At 39.9% G+C, this 25,585-nt stretch overlaps 1 protein-coding gene across 5 annotated transcripts in view; it reads right to left on the reverse strand.

Moving 5' to 3' along the window:
• The window catches only part of CALD1 (caldesmon 1), a 192,908-nt gene that overhangs the window by 154,471 nt on the left and 12,852 nt on the right, over window positions 1–25,585 (reverse strand). The window contains exon 1 of one of the 5 annotated variants that reach the window (XM_087821008.1): window positions 5,350–5,540. The exons of the other annotated variants lie outside the window; for them this stretch is intronic. The gene's annotated coding sequence lies outside the window, so the exon portion shown is untranslated. Of the gene's footprint in view, window positions 1–5,349; window positions 5,541–25,585 lie in introns of those variants that run through there. 5 annotated transcript variants of the gene reach the window in all.

Genomic DNA, 25,585 nt, shown 5'->3' on the forward strand with positions numbered 1-25,585 from the left:
TTCTTAAGGAATTGATAATTTTCAAAAGGAATATATATCCCAACTAGAGGGTATATTTAAAAAAATACTTTGTCTTCTTTGAGAATTAATTTTAAAAAATGTTTTATTTGATAAGTTCCTTTGAGAATATCCTATATTTGTAAATTATGGTATTCTATCTCTACTTTCATTTTTTTCTGTGCATTTGGTTCAAACACCAGATTTCTTAGTTCAATTACTTCACTAGATTTGCTCAGTCTAGTTAAAATCCTAGGATCTGCCAGCTTCTGGAAGCTAAAGTAAAACTCTGGACTGGGATCTCATAGGCCTAAACATTCCCTCAGCTGTAGAAACCATAAGAAATGGTGAGGGTCACCCTCTAAACCAATGATAAGATTATAATATTGATGCCTCAGCAGGGGCAGGTGAGGATATCACAGCAGCTCATTTGAGGAACACCGCTGGTGATCGTGACGACCCAGGAGAGACTGAGAGAGCCACCAGGTGGGATGCAGTCTGATCTTTGTGAAGGAGAGAAAGGAGGCAGGTGAGGTGGAATTGTTGGAGACTAGAGTCAGGCAAGGCCCAGGGGAGTCCTCAAAACAAAGCTGCCCCACCAGAGGAGTCCCACATCTCCCAGGAACAAGCCTGCCTTAATCTCCCTGCCGAGCTCCACTGGTGATGTGGCTTCAGCAAGAACATGGATTTTCAAGTGCAGCTGCAGAGGCGTAGGTCAGCTCCACTCCCGACAGTAGATCCAAGAGGCCATTGTCATAACTACTGCTGTTGACTCAACCTTACCTTTCATTACCCCTGTGTGTGCATTCACCTCCCACTATCATCAGGCCAGTAAATTCTCCGTGCAGTCTTACAATAATGTCTGTGTTGTTGTTTTTAATATAAATGCCTCCATTCGACATATTTTATTTTATTATTTTACTTTCTTAATCCTACTTAATCTTTAAGGCCCAGTTGAAACCCATCTCCTCCAAGAAGCCTTACTGGATCATAATGGTACTCATTTAACCTCCCATTTTCTGTCTAGGGCCTTAAGTCAACCTATCATTAATTACATACCATTTGACCCCACTGGCTATGGTTTTATGTGTGATCATTAGCTTTACCCACATTCTGACGATCTCAAAATCCCTGACTTTGGCCCTCTTTTTAATCTTCTCAGGGATCACCTCAGTGTGACAACAACTATGGTTAGTTGAAAATAAATATCACTCTTAGAAAGACAGATGATTTAAAATGTAGAATTTAAACCTTTTAAATAAATCTCAGTTAGTATAAGGCACATCAAATTCCCTAAACCTGAAACTATTCCCTCTTGAAGCTAATGAGAATTACTATTCCCTTACAAAACAGGATAGCATCACTGAACTAAGTGTCCTGAAGAACCAACGAGCCGTCATGGATAATGCTTGTTTTGGGTAGGAAGCAGGATGCTGCTTTTGTGGGCCACTGAAGTTAGCCCAGGTAGTTCACCAGGAGCTCTCCTAAATACACCAGTGAAGGGACAAATCTTGGACTCAGTCAAGGTGACCTCTCAGAGTTTGTTAAGCAGTAAGGTGAGCCAGACTCAGGGGAGTTGGGGCTTGGTCATTGGACTCAACTATTGGAGTTACACCCAGTCATGGATGGTAATAAAGTCCAGTCAGAAAGACAGAGGGCAAAGGGTTGGGCTGAGGCTGCAAGTGGGAGTCAAGAGTTTAGCGAGTACAAGATTCAGGAGGGAGAAGTCTGTTGAGGAGAGAGATCTAGGATGGGAGTAGAAGCTGCTTCTCACTTTGTCTGCTCCCCCCCCCGCCTCCAATGCTAAATCTTTAAAGATCTACCATTCATTCAGACCCTTGTTCATTCATTCACTCACTCACTCACTCACTCACTCACTCACTCACTCACTCACTCACTCACTCACTCATTAATGCATTCATTTATATTCCTGAGCTTATTACAGGAGAATGCTAGGACTAGGGACACAGACATGAGCAAGGTAAAGTTCAAGTTGTGGGGAAGACCATCAAGTACGCAGTCTTGACATGATGAGATAAATGCTGAAAAGAGGGAATGGTTATTATGCAGGAGCGAAGGTGGTTTCTACAGCCTTGTGTGCTCCCAGTAAAAAAACACTCCCCAAGCCCCACTGAGCTCATAGCAGGAGTCCAAAAAAAGCCCCAGAATTGTGCATGTTCCCAAAAGGAAACCCCTCCCTCCTCAGTAACAGTCCTGCTCTCATGATTACAATCTGCATATAAGACCAGCAGGACTGATTGTATCATCCCTACATCAGTAACAGTCCTGCTCTCATGATTACAATCTGCATATAAGACCAGCAGGACTGATTGTATCATCCCTACATTCTACAAGACTCCCAGGACTTCCAGATCCTCCTGCATCACCCATATTCCCGGGCCAACTGGCTCTGTACATTTCCTACACTGATCCCACGTCATACCCCTTCCTGACTTCTCCAGAGCTCAGGATCAGTCATCAGCCAAGGCCCTATATCTCAAACTCTTCTTTGAGTGTTTTCTCCAACTTCATGTTTCCTATATCCCCTTATAATTCACAGTCCTCTGACATCCATACCCTTGTATCAAGAGCCTGGAGGTGGAGGAGCTCTTCTCCTCACTCCTCTGCCATTTTCAACCCTTATTTTTTCCTACCCCTCCTTGTTGCAGTCATTTACTGATCCCTGCATTACTCCCCTTCATTTCTAGAAGATTTTAGCTCCTGGTTGTAACTCTTTTCAATACAATGTCTGCTATATTTCTCAGTAATTTCAGAGTTATGTATGTGATCCTTCTAATACCCTGGCTTCTTAGTTTCTTGAGCTCCTCTCCTGCAATGATCTTGTCCTTCAACATACCTCAGCTACCCACCCCCTTTCCCAGATAATTTCAGATGATTCACCACTCTAGACACTACTTGGTGTAGCAGGCAGGCAGCTGAACCCAGCTGGAGGAAAACTCACAGCTAATCTGACTGGTTTTACTTAAAATTCATTACCATTAATGTCAAATGGGTCCTTAGTGCTACCTAGCTATTCTATGTTTCCCAAGTTCAAAGATCCTTTCTTCGCCTAAAACCTCCCAAAACCTCTTAGAGGAGCAACTCGCTTCCCATTTCACTGAGAAAAAGGAAGTAATCAGCTGAAAACTTCGAAGGCTCCCACTGCCCTATTTTCCAATTGACCTAGAGCTGAATCCAGATAATCTGCCTTGATGCCTTCTGCAATGATGCCTTCTTTGTCCAAAAACCCCTTGAGCTCATGTTTGACTCCCTTCCCAGGGGTGTGCTGGTAAATGTGCAGCAGCGGGCTCTCAGCTCCGAAGGGTGGGTCATAGGGGAAGACCCAACTTCCTTGTGTAAATATTCCCACCATTATCCATCTCTAGCTACAAATGCCACATCACTGAACTGAGCTGGGAAGAGATGCACAGTGGCACCATACAGATACAAAGGATGTAAATAATTTCAAGGGCACAAATAACAATAGCAAAATAATTAGGAAGTGATAAATGTTTAGTATTTATCACCTTTTGTCTTAATATAATCATTTAATTAGAAGTTTCCATAATTTACTTTGTAATATGGCTTGTGTTTACAACTGGCTCACAAAATCCTAAAGATTTAACTATCAGTTCTCACGAGCCCTAACGAGCTGGCTCCAGAGCACCATGGCCTCTGGCTCTTTCACTACAATTTGTCAGCAAATCCTGATGACCCACGTTCAAAACACATATCTGCAATATGATTGCTTCTCACTGTTTCCACCAGTGCCACCCTGGTGTGAACCACCTTTATCCTTCAGGTGCATCAGCTCCCCCACCGTCCCCTCACCCCGCCGTTCTGTTCTTGACACAGGAGCCAGATGTGAACTCTAAGTTGCAATTTTCCAACTGCTCCCAGATTCATATAAAATAAAACCCAAAGTTCGACAAATGGCCTATGAGGTACTACCTGAAAGAATGAAAAAAAGGGGGGAGGGGAAGAAAAGAAGTGGAAGGAAAAAAGAAAGAAAAGGGCAAGAAATGATAGTGGCATGGACATGTGCTGCTGTGAGAATCTAAAGGCACAGAAGTCAGAGGGGCTGAGGGAGAGTTCACCGCAGGATGGGCCCTTAAGTGGCCCTTGGGAACAGCATATACACAATCAAATAAACCCCAACTTCGCATTCTGCTTATCCCGTCATTCTGTGTAGTTCAGCTTTGGGAGAAGTAGTTAAAAGAACTGGGGACTGCATTCTTTTTCTTTCTTTATAGAAAATAAAACAACGTTCCACCATACCAAGCTAGATTGCTAAAGAGATCATCAAAAGAAGCAGCAGAGCAGTGCTGGTGTGCTGTGTACCAGGAACACTGTCCTGTGACATTCCCAGTCCCAGTCTGGCCTCAGAAAAATGGCTAATGCAAATATTTGATAAGCGCTTAAAAGTTTTCCCCAAAGCGCCAAACCCTGGGGGAAGTTAGAGTGTTCCCAGGCCAGACTACAACCTTTTAACCTTAAGTCCCTTAAACATAAATACGTTGCCAAGATGCCGAGTGGATATTTAAATCATCCACTTCCTGTTTCAGTGCTATCTCTCTGTTCTGGAGAGGGACTGAAAATATTTCATTCCTTTTGGCACTGCTTTCTTCATTTAAAAAGAATTTATACTTCAGGGGTTTTGACTCCAAGAGGGAAAAAAAGCACATATTTTGGATGTCAGATTCTGAATGTTTTGACCCTTTCAAACAAAAACGCACTACTCTGTAGCCAGTGGGGTGAGAGAACCAGAGCCGGGAGAGAACATGTCCAAATGGGCTTCTAAAGTGACAAGAAAAGAGGGAAAATTGGCCCACTACAGGAACTTGTTTAGGAAACATTAAAAATAGCCCATCTAAGAAGCTGATTTTTGATAGGCCGTTCGTAAATGGTTTTGTTTAAATGTAATTTAAGATAATCTATCTAAGTATTCCCAATGTGTCTGAGCTATCAGTCAATTAAACTTCAAATGTGATGAAAATGCATCCATGGCTGGTTTGATGAGGTTTCATTAAAATGAACAGGAGCAAATAGAAGGTTCCTAACGATGTATCTTGGACAGAGAGGCTCCTTTGAAAGTTCTCAACCAGGATGAGGGTTGGTCAGGATTGAGCAGGGACAATTTCAGAGTGGCCGGAGCAGCTTTTATTGAACAGTCCACACTATCAGCCTGTGTAGTTTAAAAAACTCTCCAGTTGATTCTGATTGTACATGGCAACCCCTCTCCCCAGGTAAGATTCCCCAGGGAGGTAGGATAATATTTGAAATATTAATACAGTGTCAATGATCATTCTTGTCTAATTAATTGAATTCAGTTCAGCATCGCTGACCCTCTACCTTGTGCTGAGGTTGCGCTTGGCGGTGGAATCGAAGGCAGGATATACAGAGGTCAGTGAAGATTGTTCCAGCCTGATGGTGAAGTAGAGGGAGCAGTAGTAAATCCTGCTGGTCAGATGTACTACACAGACTTTGAAGCTGTGGGAACCCAGGACGAGAAGCATTAGTTCTGACTGGGGCAATGAGGAGGTGGTAGCATGTGAGTTGAACCTGGAATTATGGACTGACTTTCAGTCGGTAGAGAGTGAATGGAAAAGCACCCAAGACCAAAGAAACGGGCTTCTTAGCTGGCAGCTCGTGGTAAGTCATTCCTGCACGGACCAGGAGCTGCCAGGAAGCTCGCCCACAAAAACGCAGCTGCTGCATTGTCAGCTAAAAGAGAATGGGGGGGCATTCACAGACTGAGAATGCAAGGGCTGAGAACAGAAGGAAGGCCATAGCCAACTTCAGAGTTAAACTGTTGGTTTCATTGCCCTTACTGTTTTAATTGGCACATGCTTGGGCGCAGGAAATGAGACAGACTTTTTCCACCACAAGGGGGAGCACTCAGGAAGAAGTCAATGGTCTGATCCTCTCATTGGCCAGTTCAATGGCCACAGATTAGCTTCTCACCCCATAAAGCATTTTAGAGAGCACACTCTTGTCCTAGGGTGCTGGGCAAGAGTATATTAACTATTGGAAAAAACATGCATCAGTCCTGCTGAGAGTGAGTTCATAGCACAAATTCTTATAAATAAATCATGGTATAATTATAACCAACTGGAGAAAGAGAGAATAGATCCCTCACCAGGCATAATCTGGCAGTTCAAAGGTGTGTCAGAAATAGAATATTAGAAAACACCGATTAAGACAGCAGAGAGTAAGCCATTGGATGATTGGCCACCTACAACCATTTGATTTATTTCATATGGACAGGACTTAAGTCTATGTGCTGAAAATGCAGGATTAGGCCAATTGGGCTGATTAGACAGCAATTGACAACTAGTCATAATATGTTTACTTTTGGTAAGCATTTATGATTCTTAAGTTCATGCTACTTCTGAGAAGAATATTCATCAATTTAAATACTTTTATAAAGATTCAATATCTACCAAGCATTTGGGTGACCTTACTATATCTGTAAGCCATCCAAGATTCCTTTTAAAACTTTATAGTCTTTGGTTTTCTAAATATTGTCAAAAGATGGGGGGAAAGGCCTTAAACTCGAGGGTGTTCTTATGGAATTTGGCTCCCATGTCCCATTTCTGTCTGTGTAGCTTAATTTTTTTTTAGCAATGAAGATATGTTCTCATCACCTCTGCAATACAAAGCAAAATGTTGGCTCACGGCCCTTTGCGACTGTGACTAAGCTGTCAAGGCATTAATATTTGAGTGGCTCCAAAGCTGAGTTGAGGGAATTTTAATCTTATTTTCTTTGTTTTCCAATGTGACTACTTTAAACCTCTCTTTTCATGTTGGAAAATAAAAAGCGACAGACATGACTAAAACTGACAGTCAAAATAGAGACAACTCTACCCTGCTGAATGTACATTTTGTTCTGGATGAAGGTGTTTACCTGGAAAAGACATGAGCTAAAAGTAACATATCAGCTCAGGGGGAAAAATCACGGCTACAAGAAGAGGGAACTAACATTTATTGAACATCTACGGGCACTGTGCTAAGTTATTTATATTATTTCAGTTAGTTCTTACAACACCCACCCACCTTTTTACAGAGGAGGAAATGGAAGCTCAGAAGGGTTCAATATTTTACCTGGGCCTGACAGTCCAGACTCCATGCCTTCTGCCCTACCCCCAGCTCTCTCTTTTCTATCGACTCCAATCTACCAGCTTCAGATGCTTGGAATAGTGAGTTGAAAAGGATTCTGAAGCTAGAAGAAAGAATGCTATATTTAATTAGCAACATCAGTCAAAGGCCAGGAGCAGATTGGTAGCAGGTATATTATTTGTGTCCCCAATATTATACATGAGCTTTCATTGGTAATTTTAGCTTGAAAGTGGGAGACTGGGAGGAATATAAAATCCTCATGGATTCTAGCCTTCCTATTATTTCCTTAGTAAAAATATAGATTTTCTATGAGTTAGTCTTTCCCCTGGTTGTACTATTTTCTTCTTACATTTTATTTTCATCTAAAATCTTTAACTACTTTTTTTTATTCCTTGGGAATGAATCACTCATCACCTATATTCAAAGAGTTAGCTCAGTGTTATATCATTAGAAATTTGTTTTTAAGTGCTCCAGTGTGGATAGTGGATACATGTGTGTGTAAATTAACTCTAATCTGGATCCTAGAGACTGTTGATAGTTACTATGTGAAGGACTCTAGTCAGGGGTATGCACTCCAAAAAGCATAAGACTGGTGTTTTAAATATCACTACCTAACTTCATACCTGAAGGTCTGCAAAAGAGCGATAAAGGACATAGAAATAATTTTCCACTTGGCAAAAGGACAAGTGTTCAATATATGTGATTGGTTGGCTAGAAATGTTTGCACAGGCATCTCCATCCTTGTGTGTACAAGGATTAAGAATCTGGCAAGCCCTGATCTGGAAGAGTGCCATAAATCGTAGATTCTAGTCAGGCCTATGCCCGTTTTAATGAACTGCCTAGAAGGGAAGCTGATCCTGCTGCCATTAGAATATCGTAACATTTTCAGGGAGTGATCCTTTTGCATAAGGTGCTTGTCACAGTGATGAAAAGGACAGAGAGATGACTTTTCCAGGTGTACAGAACAAGTTTTATAATTGTTTTTGTGCCACTCACTGGCTAATAAATGTTTGCACATGTGCAGAGCTTAGTCTCTGAGACTTGTTTCCATTGTAGCTCACCATGCATGTAGCGCTGAGGCTATCTGGAAGGAAGTAAGGCCTACATCTAATAATTGGAAACTATCAGCATTCATCCTAAAGAGCCAAGCAATTAGCTTAGGTCATTTTACAACAACTAGTTACTGTGGGAAGTCCAGGAGAGACCTTTCTTCCTCTCCTTCCCCCTCCAGGGTGATTCACTGGAATGAAGAGGGGGAAGGTGGTCAAGGGCCACAGTCCTACAATTATAAGCCACTAAACTGTTCCTGGGGGCAGTGGGGTGGAGGTGGGAGAAGAGCTTTGAATCAGATATGAGATGAGATTGAAAATTTAAAATACAAATTTATCTTTTTTGGAGTTTAGGAGCTGGGCAGAGATATAATTAAGGGACTCCTGTACCTAGTGATAAAAGGAAGTTTGACATAGAATAGTTCCAGGTACTGATAGGGGGAAATATCGAATCATTTGTCTTTATACCCCCAATGAATTGAGACTTCTTAATAACCAGCCATGTTATCATAATAATAATTTTTTATGATTGGGCTAATACACTTATATATATACAATCTGAGGTCTCCAGACCTCATATTCCTCATAATCCCCAAGGAGTAAGATTTCCATTTCTCTTATTAGAAAAATCACTCCTACTTAAGAGATTGAGCATGGAAAAATACAAACAAGGGCCAGGGCTAGCTTTTCTTTTTTAAAATATGCTTTTTTAAATTAATATTTTTAGAGAGAGAGGAAGGGAGAGGGAGAGGGAGACAAACATCAATGAGAGAGAAACATTGATTGGCTATCTCCTGCACGCCCCCTACTGGGGATTGAGCCTGAAACTCAGGCATGTGCCCTGACCGGGAATCAGTGACCTCTCAGTGCATGGGATATTCCAAAGCATTCAGTTTTATCTATCAGATATACAGTTTGGGATCCAGCTTGTGATAAGAAAAATATTTCCCCTTTGGCTAAGATCCCCAATTTACCAGTTTATCGAATGATTTAAACTAATTGATATACAGTACATAGAAAAATAAATACTACAAAAATTCTAATAGGAAAGCCTTTTAATACATAAAATTTGATGGCAAAGAATCAATAACATACACAAACAACCTTAGGGATTATAATTTACTCAGTGCTCTAAGAGATCAGAATTTTGAATCAATTACTTAATCTGCCATGTTGAATTTTTGTTCAACACGGCGGACTAAGCAGATCCCAGGAGTGTTCCTACTCTGCTTCAAGCACATAAATCTTGCAGAAAAAGGTAAGAAAAACATGTAGAAACTGTTAAAAGTGATCTTGAAAGTAAGAGAAAAACAGCTTCAGGTTGCTGTATATAGAGGGAATTCAAAGACAAGAGAGGTTATAGCCTGAGTTACAGGTGTGGTAGCATTCACTGGTAACACGGCAGAAACCTGCAACTGGGCTCCTTCAGAAAGCCAAGAGCTAGGAAGGCTGTGTTCCTTCTGTGAACAGAAATAGGGATACTCTAACCACGGTAACCTACTAATGGGGAAGCAACCTATTATCGAGAGAGAACCTCTGGGCTGAGGAGGAGAAAGGCCCTTTCTGTGTGAGGGGATGAGATCCAAATCTGAACTACCTGCTTAGAAAGTCCAGCCAAGAAACTAACGTGAAGCATGGTCTGAAACCAGTGAAATCGGCAGGGACCAGTGAAGGCAAATAGGAAACTATCCCATGGGGATGCCTTCCCAATCTAGACAATGCCCTAAAACTTCTCAGAATGCTGGAACTTGGCTTACCACCACTAGGAAGAGATTGTGAAAGGCTTCTTTGGATAAACTTGTTCAAGGAAAATGATCTAGAGATACAGACATTTGGTGATTGTTCATTAAAAAAAAACAAACGGATCCATTTTCTACCAGTTAGCCCATGAGTGGCCCTGTGCCCAGAGCTTTTAATCAGTTTTTTATTGCCTTACTCCTATATATGGACAGCCAGCCAGGGATCACGAGGATTGTGAGGAAAGAATGAAACACAGAGACCAGCACAAACAACAGAAAATAGGAACACCAGAGAAAACACATGAGGCAGGAACAGAAAAGCACTTAAAAATATAAATGATATTTCCAAGGAGATAGGAGAACTATTGTATCTCAGGAAAAGTACATTATAAAAAGGAACATTCAAAACAATAGCAACAAAAGAACTATTGGAAACTAAAAATATTAGGGTTAGAAACAATGAGTATAAAGCCAAAATTAAGGGAACCTCCCAGATATTAACATAAGATACAGAAAAGTAAAAATAATTATTTAAGAAAATACAAAATCAAAAAATCAGTTTAGGAGACCCAGAAGAGAAAGGGGAAACATGAATTATAGTAGGAAGAAAATTATCACCAAAATGATACAAGATAATTTCCTATAACTAAAAGATGTAGCCCGGCCGGGAGTGGCTCAGTGGTTGAGTGTTGACCTAGGATCCAGGCGATCGGGGTTCGATTCCCAGTCAGGGCACACGCCTGATGTGTGGGCCCGATCAATGACTCTCTAATCATTGATGTTTCTCTCTCTCTCTCCCTCTCTCTCTCTTTCCTTTCCTCTCTCTGAAATCAATAAAGATATATTTTAAAAAACACACAAAAAAACCCTAAAAGATGTATTTTTCTAGATTGACCAGGCCCACTATGTTCAACAGAATGAGTAAAAATCTAAATGATACCAGGAAACACTGTTATAAAATTTCAGAATATTGAAGATAAATAGAAGATCCTATATACTTCCAGAGAGGAAAAAACTAAGCAACATACAAATATTCAGGAATCAGAATGGCATCAGACTTGTTAAGATCGACATAGGAATCTAAAAGATAATGCAGGCACATTTTGAGAAGTTTTAGGGAAAGTGATTTCCTGCCTAGAATTCTATGCCCAGCCAAATAATTAATCAAGTGTGAGCTAAGTAAAAAGCATTAAAAATTTTTGTCTCCTCTGCACACACAGGAAGTTCCTAAATAATCTTTTCCATCAAAATAGGGGTATAAAGAAAGAGGGAGAATGAGATCAAGGAAGCAAAGGGTTCAGATTTCAGCCCACATAAAAAAGAAATTCCTTTCAATCCTAGGAAGGAAATTCCTAAGATGACTGTAAAGTAATGATTTTGAACAGCTACCTGTGCAATAAACCTAGAAAATTCCAAGAAGTTTCCAGAAACAATATCTTTATTTAAAAAAAGACAATCACCTAATCTGTTTGACCATACTGAAAAGGGTTGATGTTCACATTAATGACAGAAAACTGTCATTAAAGGGAGGGAGGTAATAGTATAAACATAAAATGTAATCATAGTCTACAATGTAGTCCATTAGGAACAACATTTATAGAGTTATAATAATGTTGGAAAAATGAGGAAGATGGTGTGTATTTCTGCATTTTCTTTTCTCTCATAGATCTGTTCGTCTGTTCTTACACCAGTACCAAATGGTCTTGAGTATGTGGCTTTACTAATGTTAGACATTAACTTTCTACTATTGGAGATAAAAATTTAGCCCTGTTATGTTGTAGGTTGTATGTCAAATGATAGAAATCTCTCTTACTATATATAAAAAATTATCTACATGCTATTTATGAGAGGTCCACTTTGATTCACAGAAATATTGAAAAATAAAAGTTTTAAAGTTATGTAATAAGTAAATAACAATCGAAAGATGTTGTAGCAACATTACTAGCAGACAAAATAGAATATAAGGTGAATTAATGATAAAAGAAATTCCCCAACAGGCAGATTTAAAAATCATGAATGTAGCCCGGCCGGGCGTGGCTCAGCGGTTGAGCGTCAACCTAGGATCCAGGCGATCAGGGTTCGATTCCTGGTCAGGGCACATGCCCAGGTTGCGGGCTCAATCAATGACTCTCTCATCATTGATGTTTCTATTTCTCTCTCTCCCTCTCCTTTCCTCTCTCTAAAATCAATAAAGATATATTAAAAAAAAATCATGAATGTATATGTATCAAACAACATAGCCTTGAAATATATGACTAATTTTAACAACAATGATGGCTAATTTTGAAGGAGAAATGGACAGATGCACAATCTTTGTGGGGGATAATTGACATAGCTCTCTTGGAAATTAATAGATTGAGAAACTTTTAAAAATTAGTAAGACTATAAGAGATTTCAACAATAAAGTTAAAATAAATCAAAAAAGCTTAAAGCAAATAAGAAGTATAAAGTAGAAGTGTTCAAGCCAGGTTCCAATAAAAATGGCAGAGTAGGAGGACACGGTACTCACCTCTTCCCATTACCAAACCAAAATTACAATAAACTATAGAAAAATCAACCTGGATAACCATCTGAAGACTAGCTGAAAAGAAGTCCTATAATTAAGGATATAGAGAAAAAGCATGTCAAGACTGATAGGAGTGAAGATGTGAAATGGGCTGATCCCAAACCCATATGTGGTGGTTGAGAATCTGGAGGGATACCTCAGCTACAGAGGTCTCCTCTAAAAAGTGAGGTGTCTCAGCCCTACAACAGGCTAGCCTAGACACCAGTGTCAAGAAGTGGAGCCCACATAGCATCTGCCTGTGAAAATCAGTGGGGGTTCTCTCCATCCAGTGAGACAGAGGCTGCTGGAAACTCAGGAATCTGAGGGTCTGAATAAAAACTCACTTGCAGCCACTCACCTTGGGCTCCAGCGAAGAGACAGTAGCTCAAGGTGTGCCAGAGACATACAAGGAGAAACTGAGTTGTGTGGATTCAGGGTGAAGGCTAGAGGGATGGCTGATCTTGTCCCTGTGTTGAGCTCTCCCCACACATGACTAAATCTGAATCTGCATTAGCTGGTGAACACCACTAGCTCCACCCTGATGACTTCCTAAGACCCTGCCCCATCACAAAGTTTCACAGGCCCCAGGCAGGTGGCAGCTAGCCTCAGTATATTCTGAGATCTTTGCTGAGTAGCCTCAGGCCCAGCACTGGCACCAAATCTAAATCTGTATTAACCTGGTGAACACCACTTGCCCCACCCTGGTGACTCCCTGATACCCTTCCCCACCCAACTTGCATTCTGCCCAAGGCTCTTTCAGCAGCTGAGACTTATGGGCAGCCAGCTGGCAGTGGCAGGTCTCAGGGTGCCTTGGGCCTTTTGCTGATGTGCTTCAAGCCCAGTACTGGTGGCAGCAAGCCTTGGTTTGCAGTGCGGCTCTTCAACATGCATCCAGACCCAATACAAGCAGCTACAAGCCACAGATCACTTTGTTGCTCCTAACAGGTAGTCCTGGGCTAGTCAGAGGCAGTGACTGACATTGACCTGTACCAGAATCCCTCCAGAACCAACACACCTGATGGCCATTTTCAGACCACAACAGAGCACCATCCGATTAGCTCTAAAGGTGGCACCAGACCCTGCTGGGGCAAATCCTACTTTGTGGGGTTGGTCCCCACATAGCAGTTAGTAAGCTGTGGTTGTGGCCAATCCTCACAGCCAGTCATCCTGAGTGTCAGTTCCACCCACTGACCTGCAATCAAGGCTCAACTACAACAGGAGGGCACACGCAACACATATGAGAGACACTGCTGAACACTCCCAGCTCAGATGATTAGGAAAACTGAGTCAATGGGCCCCACAGGACTCCTAATATATAAGGACATCCTACCAAGACTTGGAATGTAGATCCATCTAATTCATAGAAACAAACACAGAGAGGCAACCAAAATGGGGAGACAAAGAAACAGGTCCCAAATGAAAGTTTAGGAGAAATCTCCAGAAAAAGAACTAAATGAAATGAGGACAAGCAATATACCAGATACAGAGTTCAAAACAATGGCTATAGCTGTGCTCAAGGAACTTAGGGGGGAAATAGATGATCTCAGTGAGAATTTCAACAAAGAGAAAATAAGTATAAAAAAGGACACAGAAACCATAAAAGAGAACCAGTCAGAAATGAAGAATACAACTGGAATGAAGAATACATTAGAAGGAATCAACAGCAGATTAGATGAAGTAGATGATCAAATCAGCAATTTGGAAGACAAGGTGGCAGAAAACACCCAATCACAACAGCCAAAAGAAAAAAAAATTTTAAATAATGAAGATTGTTTAAGGAACTTCTGGGAGAACATCAACCATAACAACATTTGCATCATAGGGGTGCCAGAAGGAGAAGAGAGAGAGGAAGGGATCTAGAACCTATTTGAAGGAATAATATGACTGAAAGCCTTCTTAATCTGGTAAAGGAAAAAGACATACAAGTCCAGATGCTTAGAGAGTCCTAAACAAAATGAACCTAAAGAGGCCCACACCAAGACACACCATAATTAAAATGTCAAAGATAAAGACAAAGAGAACATCTTAAAAGCAGCAAGACAGTTAGTTACCTACAAGGAAACTCCCATAAAACTGTCAGCTGAATTCTCAACACAAACTTTTCAGGCCAGAAAGGACTGGCATGAAATATTCAAAGTGATGAAAAGTAAGTACCTACAATCTAAACTACTCTATCCAGCAAGGCTATCAAATAAAATTGAAGGAGAGATTAAGAGTTTCCCAGACAAGAAAAGGCCAAAGGAGTTCATCACTCCCAAACCAGTATTGCAAGGAATGTTAAAGGGGCTTCTTTAAAAGAAGGTGGGGGAAAGGAATATAAATATGAATAATAAAATGGCAATAACTACAAACCTATCAACAATCAATTCAAATGTAAATGGATTAAATGCTCCAATCAAAACACATAGGATAGCTAAATAGATAAGAAAAGATGACCCATATATATGCTGTCTACAAGAGATCCACTTCAGATCAAAAGACACACAGACTTAAAGTGAAAGGGTGGAAAAAGATATTTTGTGCAAATAGAAATAAAAAAAGAAGCTAAAGCAGCAATACTTATATCAGACAAAACAGACTTTAAAATAAGAGATAAAGAAGCAAATTACATGACAAAAGGATCAATTCAACAAGAAGATATAACCCTTATAAACATTTATGCACCCAACTTAAGAACACCTAATATTTAAAGCAAATTTTGATGGACATAAAGGTAGAGATCAATAGTAATACAGTAATAGTAGAGGACCTTAACACCCCATTGACATCAATGGATGGATTTTCCAGGCAGAAAATCAACAAGAAACAGTAGCCTTAAATAGCGCATTAGACTAAATAAACTGAATTGATATTTTTAAAGCACTTCACCCCAAAAGAACAGAATATATATTCTTTTCAACTGCACATGGAACATTTCCCAAAATAGACTGCATGTTAGGCCACAAAACAAGTCTCAATATATTTAAAAGATTGATATCATATCAAGCATCTTCTCCAATGGTTTGAAACTAGAAATCAATTGCAAGAAATAAACTAAAAAACACACAAACACATGGAGGGTAAATAACATGTTACTAAACAATGAATTGGTTAACAATGAGATCAAGAAAAAAATCAAAGGATGCTTTGAGAGAAGTAAAAATGAAAACACAATAACCCAAAATCTGTAGGACCCAGCAAAGAGTCCTAAGAAGGAAATTCATAGCAATACAGGCCAACCTAAAGAAACAAGAAAAATCTCAAATAAACAACTTCACTGTACACGTAAAGGAACTAGAAAAAGAACAATAAAGCACAAAGTGAGTAGAAGAAAGAAATAATAAAGATCAGAGAAGAAATAAACAAAATGGAGTCTAATAAACAAAAGATCAATAAAGCCAATTGTTGGTTCTCTGAAAAGATAAACAAGATTGTTAAAACTCTATCCAGACTCATCAAGAAAAAAAGAGAGAGGATCAAAATAAATAAAATAAAAAATGAAAGAGGAGCCCGGCCAGCATGGCTCAGCGGTTGAGCATCAACCTAGGATCCAGGAGATAGCAGTTCAATTTCCGGTCAGGGCACATGCTCCAGTTGTGGACTCAATCCCCGGCAGGAAGCATGCAGGAGGTAGCTGATCAATGACTCTCTCTTATCATTGATGTTTCTATCTTTCTCTTCTCCCTTCCTCTCTGAAATCAATAAAAATATATATTTAAAAAAAAATGAAAGCAGAGAAGTGACAACTGACACCACAGAAATACACAAGATTATTTTTAAAAGTACTACCAACAATCTTACATGCCAACATAGTAGACAATCTGGAAGAAATTAATAAATTCCTAGAAATATACAATCTTCCAAGACCAAATCAAGAAAAAACAGAAAATCTGGACAAACCAATTACTGTCAACAAAATTGATTCAGTAATAAAAAAGCTTCCAACAAACAAGATTCCTGAACTAGATGGTTGCCCGTATGAATTTTACCAAACAGTCAGAGAAGAATTAACACTTATATTTCTCAAACTATTCCAAAAAATTCAAGAGGAGGGAAGGCCCCCAGCTCATTTTACAAGGCCACCATTATTCTGAGTCCAAATCCAGACAAAGACATTACAAAAAATAGAATGTTATAGGCCAATATAACTGATGAACACAGATGCAAAAATCCTCAACAAAATATTAGCAAGCTGAATTCAGCAATACATTAAAAAGATCATATACCACGATCAAGTGGGTTTTTGTTCCTGGGATGTAAGGTTGGTACAATACCCACAATCAATTAATGTGATACACCACATAAAAATTTTTAAAAATCATATGATCATATCAATAGATGTAGAAAAAGCATTTGACAAAATCCAGCATCCATTTATGATAAAAATTCTCAGAAAAATGGAAATAGAGGGAACATACCTCAACATAATAAAGGCCATTTATGACAATCCATAGCTAACATCATACTCAATGAGAAAAAGCTAAAAGCATTTGCCTTAAGATCAGGGACAAGACAGAGTTGTCCATTTTCACCACTTTTATTCAACATAGTACTGGAAATCCTATCACAGTGATCAGACAATAAAAATAAATAAAAGGCAAATTGGAAAATAAGAAGTAAAACTGTCATTATTTGCAGAGGGCATGATACTATTTAGAGAGAAACCTAGATTCCACCGAAAAGCATTTAGAACTGATAAATGAATTCAGGAAAGTAGCAGGATACAAAATTAACATTCAGAAATTAGTTGCATTTTTATACACCAATAATTAACTATCAGAAAGAAAAATTAAGAAAACAATCCTATTTATAATTGTACCAAAAAATATCTAGGAATGCATTTAACCAAGGAGGTAAAAGACTTGTATTTGAAAAATTATAAAACATTGAAGGAAGAAATTGAAGAAAATACAAATAAATGTGCTCATGGATCGGAATAATTAACATCATTAAAATGTCCATACTACCCAAAGCAATCTATAGATTCGCTGCAATCTCTATCAAAATACCAATGGCATTTTTCACAGATCTAGAACAAGTAATCCTAAAATTTATATGGAACCACAAAAGATCTCAAATAACCACAGCAATCTTAAGAAGAACAAAGTTGGAGGTATCATGCTACCTGATATCAAACCATACTACAAAAATATAGTAATCAAAACAGCATGATACTGGCATAAAAACAGACACATATATTCAAAGGACAGAATAGAGAGCCCATAAATAAACCCATGCATATGTGATCAATTAATCTATGACAAAGGAGGCAAGAATATACAATGGGGTATAAACAATCTATTCAATAAATGGTGCTGGGAAAATTGAACAGATAGATGCACAAAAATGAAACTAGACCACCTTCTTACACCATACACAAGAATAAATACAAAATGGATTAAAGATTTAAATGTAAGACCAAAACCATAAAACTCCTAGAAGAAAAGATAGGTAGTAAAACCTCTGATATTGCTTAGTAATATTTGCTCTGATATATTGCCTTGGCAAGGGAAACAAACAAAAAATAAACAAATAGAACTACATCAAACTAAAACATTTTTGCACAGCAAAGGAAACCATCAACAAAATGTAAAGACAACCCACTGAATAAGAGAAAATATTCTTCAGTGATGCACCCGATAAGGAGTTAATATCCAAAATTTATAAAGAACTCATACAACTCAACACCAAAAAACAAACCAATTTAAAAATGAGCAGAAGACATAAACAGACTCTTCTCCAAATAACACATACAGATGGCCAATAGAAATATGAAAATATGCTCAACATCAATAACCATCAGAAAAATGCAAATTAAAACATATCACCTCACACCTGTCAGAATGGCTAGCATTAATAAATGAATAAACAAGTGTTGGTAAGGATGTACACTGTTGGTAGGAGTGCAGACTGGTGCAGCCACTATGGAAAACAGTGTGGAGTTTCCTCAATAAATTAAAAACAGAACTACCTTATGACTCAGCAATTCCACTTCTGGGAATAGCCCCCCAAAATCCAAAAACACTAATTCGAAAAGAGCACCCCTATGTTCATCACAGCACTGTTTACAATAGCCATCATATGGAAACACCTCAAGTATCCATCATTAGATGACTGAATAAAGAAGTGGTACATACACACAATGGAATATTATTTGGCCATAAAAAAGAATGAAATCTTACCATTTGTGACAACATGGATGGACCTAGAGGGTATTTTGCTAAGTGAAATAAGTAAGACAAAGACAAATACCATATGGTTTCACTTAAATGTGGAATCTAAAGAACAAAATGAATGTACAAACAAAAGAGAAACAGACTCAGAGATACAGAGAACAAACTGAGGGTTGCCAATTGGGGGGCGGGGCAGCTGGTTGAAAAGGGATTAAGGAGCACAAATTGGTAATTACAAAATAGTTACAGGGATATAGAGTATAGCGTAGGGAATATAGTCAATAATATCATAATAACTATGTATGTTACCAGGTTGGTACTAGAACTATCAAGGGGATCAGTTCATAAATTATATAATTGCCTGATCACTATGCTGTTCACCTGAAACAAAAATATAATAACACTGAATGTCAACAGTACTTGAAAAATAAATAAATAAAACATGAAAAAAATTTTAAATAAGATGAAACCATTTGTGTTACTTATTGACACAAAGCTAATCAACATTTTTCCTCTTTTTGTATATAATTGTCAAAATGCTCTGCAATTGACCAAGTTAATCTTGTTTTAAAAAATTTATTGCTTTTTGAGAGAGAGGTAGGAAGAGAGAGAGAAGGAAACATCAATTTGTTGTTATTTATGCATCCATTGGTTGATTCTTGTATGTGTCCTGACCGGGGATTGAACCTGCAACGTTGGCGTATTGGGTCAATGCTCTAGGCAACTGAGCTACTTGGCCAAGGCCCAAGTTAATTTTTTTTTACAGCCCTGACTTTAGGCCTGGCTTTCTGTGCCATTTAAATGGGATATCTTCCTGTTTAGTTTAACCAATTCTACTCTTTTTCATCTTTTCTCTCGTGTTTTTTTCCACCAGCCTTCTAATCATTTTCATCCTCTTGGCCCTTTCCTATCTGATGCTGAGAGACTTTATAAATATTTATGAACTGTTCCTTGTCCTTCCTGATGAAGGAAAACACATAAACACCGTTTCCATCCATTCACCAGCTATTCCCTCTGCTCAAGAGCTGGAACTTTGCCTGATCACTCTGATGGTATTTGCTACCAAGTCCTTTATAAAAATACTAAATAGTGCATTTTTTCACGTTGTGGCCCAAGTGAAGCAAGTTTCCTTTATATACCAGAGGCCAATCCAAATGACACATGTTTGCTTTATCAACCTCTGTAAAAGTCTAGTGGTAATTTATATTGATTACATAATAAGAAACTCCATCCCTGGTACAACATGTTCTTTCAGCTGCAGACCCACACCTGTAGAAATGCTAACTCACATCTGGTTCCATAAATCTGTTCTTTCTGATCCTCCGGAGAGATACTTTTATGTAAACTATATAGCTACATGTGGAACGGGAAAGACCAAAGCAGATGGCTAACCCTAGTAACCATTTGTACTCCAAGTCTTGAGCTTTTTACTCTCTTCCTTGACTTTGATGTCTTCCTATTTGAGAGTCAATTCAATCATTCCTTTCAGGAAAGGTGTCTCTTACCAGCTTTGCATATACTTCGAGAACCAAGGCAAAGTGCTGATATTGTTGCTAATATTAGGAGTCAGAAGTATTGGTTTTGCTCATTGATAAGTAGGTTCCACCAATTAATTTTTTTGATATGAAGATACCAAGGAAGATAGCTACATTTTCTCATTTTTATATATTTTCATCTTTATTGATTCCATTGCATGTATTATATTATATCTCTACACAAAGTCAACTTTAAAAACAAACCAACTGTCCGGCCAGCGTGGGTCAGTGGTTGAGTGTCAACCTATGATCCAGGAGATTGCAGTTCAATTCCCCATCAGGGCACATGCCTGGGCTGTGAGCTCGATCCGCAGTAGGAAGCGGGCAGGAGGCAGCCGATCAATGACTCTCTCATCATTGATGTTTCTATCTCTCTCTCTCCCTCTCTCCCTTCCTCTTTGAAATCAATAAAGATACAAAAAACAAAACAAAACAAAAGAAACCCCAAGTGTTATAAATCAAAATAACTGTTTACTTTGCAGGCAACTCATTTGTAATTATTATTTAAACTAAAATTCGCTTTTTCTCCCCTTTAAAGTGATTTGTCAGTAAAAGCACAACAACATTGAGGAAGTAACCTTGATACAAAGGACAGTAATAAGCTGTATGAGGGAAAGTTATAAAGTCACAAATCAAAACCAGGTTAGGGCAAGGAGAGATCACATTTAGCCCAATCCCTTCATCAGAAGAATTGAGGCCCCAAAAGGTTGAGTCACCTGCCTGACATCATCAAGTTGCTCAAAAGCAGCAATTAAGTTAAACATATTTTTCTGCTCTCACCTGCTGCTAACTCATATTTCAAAGAACATTTGGAAGCTCCGTATTTGGGAGGCTTTTGTTGAGATGCTTTCTATAAAGTAAGCCCTCCATAATTTATATTTTAGTAATAGGCACTTTTCATTAATAGTGGTGTTTTTAAACTGGTCAAATCCTATAGATTTCAAGATCTGGGAAAACACGGATCAGGTCTTTTTCACCTTCATTAATGTCAAAGCTCTTACAAGTAACTGTGGTATGATGCAAGTTAGGACAGAGTTTCAGCAGTTCACCGGCCAGGTAAACACTTCTACTATGCATTTGCCTAAAACTGTGAAGGGGAGCGAGTGCAAGGAGCTGCTGGATCTTACCACCTGTTTGGGACGACCAGCCTCAGACAGCAAGGTAGGGTTCCAACATCTGGCATCGGGTGGCACAGGCTGAGGAATCTGCTAATGATCTCAAGGGAGACAAACCAGAGACCAGAGAAGGGCTAAGGTATTTCAACTGGAAAGGTCCAGCAAGCATACGTATGTTCAAGCAAAGAGTCTGCTCACGCAATTTTCTCTCACCTATTAGAGTTCCACTAACATCTCCATAAAACACATATTAAATTTTTTACCATATGAAACATGATGGTGTTTTAAGGGGCTTAAAAATAAAGGACATTAGGCAAAACCTAAGGCAGTCCAAATAAAGTAAGGAGTTTTATTAATAATAATGTATCAATATTGTTCCATCATTTGCCACAAATGTGCATAGTAATATTAACAATGAGGGAAATCAGGTGTGGGTATAGAGAACTCCGCAATATTCCCGCAACTCTTCTATAAATCTAAAAGCTATTCTAAAATAAAATTATTTTTTAAGTAATAAAAAATAAACAGTTTGACCCATCCATATGATTGCCTGGTCAAGTTTTTGCTCCAAGCACTCTTGCTAAGATCAAGCATGCTTGTCCTCTACTCTTTCTCTCAAGTTCCTAGAGCATTTTTGGACTTTAGTGTATTGGGCTACAAATATTAAAATCAATGACATCACAAAACACAGCACTGTCACCCATGTGATCTCAGGTATTAGAAATGTAAATGCCAATGGAAGACAAGTTGAGTGAGTCTGAGGGCAACTCGATGCTAAGATCTGCCATTGTTCACCGTGTGCTTTCGTTTTAGATAAAGCTTTAAAAGACTTTCCGGACTGCCTTACAGAGAAAGCTAACATTGGATGTTAATCTGACTTAAGCACCATTTTCAGCACCTTGGAGTTTCAGATTGTCTCCAGACAAGACGACTGTCAATACTGCTTTCAAAGGTGAGAATGGAAAGAACTATATTTGTACCAGAAGAAGAAACTAAAGAAAGAAAGCGGGGGAAGAAAGAAAAACAAAGGAGGAAGGAAGGAAGGAAGGAAGGAAGGAAGGAAGGAAGGAAGGAAGGAAGGAAGGAAGGAAGGAAGGAAGGAAGGAAGGAAGGAAGGAAGGAAGGAAGGAAGGAAGGGAAAGAAAGAAAGAAAGAAAGAAAGAAAGAAAGAAAGAAAGAAAGAAAGAAAGAAAGAAAGAAAGAAAGAAAGAAAGAAAGAAAGAAAGAAAGAAAGAGAGAGAGAGAGAGAGAGAAAGTCTGACGTGGTTGGGGCAGCCCCGTAAGGAGTCCACACTGCAGCTGTCATGTGTGGGGTGATTTTTGGAAACCTCATATTCTAAACTTTGCATCTCGGTTTCCTTTATGAACACATGATTTACCTGTTCCCCAAAAAACAACCAGCAAAAGTCTTCATATTTCAAAAGAAAAATAAAGGAAAAGCATGTCTTAAAGACACACCACCATCCAAAGTGCCTTTATGGTAAAGACCTCATCACCCTCTACCTGGGGTTCTATCAGCTGCGGACATGGGGGAGGAACTCGGGCACTTTTCTATTAGGCCACCTCCTGGAATCCGAGGCGCCCCCTAAGCAGAAGAGCCAAGAGATCAAAACCTGTAAACCTTATTGCAAACACTCTCAGGAAAAAGAGTTACCAAGCTAGAAACTATTCCCAATGGAAAGAGTAATTGTTTTATTTTCACAACATATCTAAGAGCAGAAATAGGGAAATGCGTGAAAGTTTTAAAAAAATTCTCCAACTCCTACACTCCCCATTTCCCTTTTACTCAAACGCAGGTGGGGCAGCAGTTCCCGGCTGGCTGACATAATCGCTGTGCCCAGTTTAGGGGCAAGAGAGAGTTCCCGGGCAGATATTTCCATTCCACAATTGCCGTAACTATATACCTACCCTGCAGAGTGTGGTTAAAGTATTTTAATTTTTCCTTTTGTTATCAGCAAGCTTTAAGCATATATATATACAATATATATGTATATATGTGTGTGTATGTGTCTGTGTGTATATATATATATGTCTGCTGTATATATATATATATATATACACACACACACACACACACACACACACACACACACACAAGAGAGACATAAAGCCATCGTGGCTAAAGCATAAAGCCCCACAGCAATAGAACATTCCCAAGTGTATAAATCTCAATGGAGAAGAAACCAAGGGAGGAGGAGGGACAGAAGGGGTAAAAGGAAGGGCGGGCGGGAGGGAAGGTTAACAGAGCCCCCTTTCCTTCCATAGAGTACCTTCTTTCACTGGGTTCCTCCCATTCATTAATTGCTAGGGTGCACGTAAAAGGGAGAGAAAGAAAAGTGTTAGGGCAAATAAACAACTGAATAAAAAAGATGAGCACAGCTTTTTCCAGCCGACACAGGGCGATCGGGCAAGTATTTCAGACATTAGGGATTGGTTTCCGAACTCGCAGGAGGAAACTGCTCTGCCTCGCTCCAGTTGCAGCCGAGGAGGAGCTGCAGCCTTCCTTGCGGGACCCTAACTGATCACTGAAGTGATTTTGCAGAATGAACCCTACATTGCAGAGGATTGAATCATAGAAACAACAACAACAAAAACTACATTTGAAAGGGACCTATGTCAACGTTTGTTCTGTCTTCTTAGCCTCGAAGTTTATTTCTGCTTGTGCTAACCCTATGGCAGCCGTTGCTAGGCCTTTGGTACATATCACTAAAATGGATGAAACGGCCGATTGCTGAAGTCACAACGGAGGTGACGCGCAGTAAGCTTTGGCTATCGTTTTCTTTTCCTATTTCAAGCATTGTGTTTTCAGCTCTAGGTGTCTGCGTGTACGCAGGCAGGTCAGAAACGTGGGCTGTAAGGCTCCACGCAGCGCCTGGCTGCACGGTATTTCTAGGCACTGCTGCGGACACGGTGCGGAGACTGTTCTAGCCTCTGGAAGAGGTACTGAAGGGGTGGATTGTCCAATAAGGGCTCATCTGAGACTGAAAGCAGCTCTTAACATTTTTAAATATATATATATCTTTATTGATTTCAGAGAGAGGAAGGGAGAGGGGGGGAGAGAGAGAGAGAGAAACATCAGTGATGAGAGAGTCATTGATCAGCTGCCTCCTACACACCCCGCACTGGGGATCGAACCCACAACCTGGGCATGTGCCCTGACTGGGAATCAAACAGCGATCTCCTGCATCCTAGGTTGATGCTCAACCGCTGAGCCACACCCGGCCAGGTGCTCTTAACATTTGATGGTGGTAGTGATTGTGTGTGTGTGTGTGTGTGTGTGTGTGTGTTCAGCTGTCTCAGAGGCACAGGGACTCTGTCCTGCCTGTGTGATGGCAACAAATGTGGCCTCCTTGAGATGCAGGCAAGACAGGACCCAGAAGGGAAGGGGAAGGGGAATTCAGGTGGTGGGGGAAGACCCAGAACAGAGCAGAAAAGAGAGCAGGGGTGAGGGGGAGATGAGGGAAAATAGAAACGCACGTTGACACAAGTATATAAAGGTTCTTGGGGTGCGGGTAAAGAAAAAATATCAGGACATAAAAACCTGTTGTTTTTGTTTGTTTGTGTGCTTTTCTGTGTTTTGGGGGTTGTTTTTTTTTGTTTGTTGTTGTTTTTAAGGGACAGAACCAGAGGGAGTAGTTGCTAGGTGAAGAGGGATGGATGGATGGAGGGCAGGAAACTGCACCGTGGCCAGGATAACCAGCCATCCCAGGTGGCTGGGGCCGGTCCCTGTTTAGAACTGTTATCTTAGGGAAATCCTTACTAGCTCCCCCTTTCCCTCTCACGAGTTCCCTGATTTGGAAAATAATGAGAGTCACCCTCTCTATAGACCACCTCCAGACTAGGACAGCAAGTAGCCATGAGCAGGACTAAGGCTGAGAGACAGGCACCAAGAAGAGCTTTCAGGAAAGGGGAAAGGGAAGCGGTGGCTAAAGAACAAAGGGGAGAGGTGACAAGGTATAAAGTGTGGGCTGTTGTAACCAACCATGCCAAACTCGGGTAAGGTTAGAAGGGCCATTGACAGGAAAAGTGTAGAAACATTAAGGATGGACAAGAGACAAATGACTCACAGCACAGATATGTGTAGGCTTCTAGTATTTCCCCCTGTATTTGGAGATTAGTGGTTATGATCAGCATGTATAAAAATGACTGGAAAAGGCCATCCTTGCCCTCCACCCTGCACAGGCGCTCGCAACATCTCATCTGCTGTTGCCTCCCCAGCCAGCTGCTCCAAAGCTGTTCCAAAGCTGCTCTGCCTCTGGCTGCCTGGGCCAAGCGCCCCCACTGAGCCCCCTCCCCCACCTCGGATGGCTGCATACCAGACTGTCTGCCCCCGT

The sequence above is a fragment of the Miniopterus natalensis genome, chromosome 10, assembly GCF_054644295.1.
Source record: "Miniopterus natalensis isolate mMinNat1 chromosome 10, mMinNat1.hap1, whole genome shotgun sequence".
Classification (NCBI taxonomy): Eukaryota; Metazoa; Chordata; class Mammalia; order Chiroptera; family Miniopteridae; genus Miniopterus; species Miniopterus natalensis.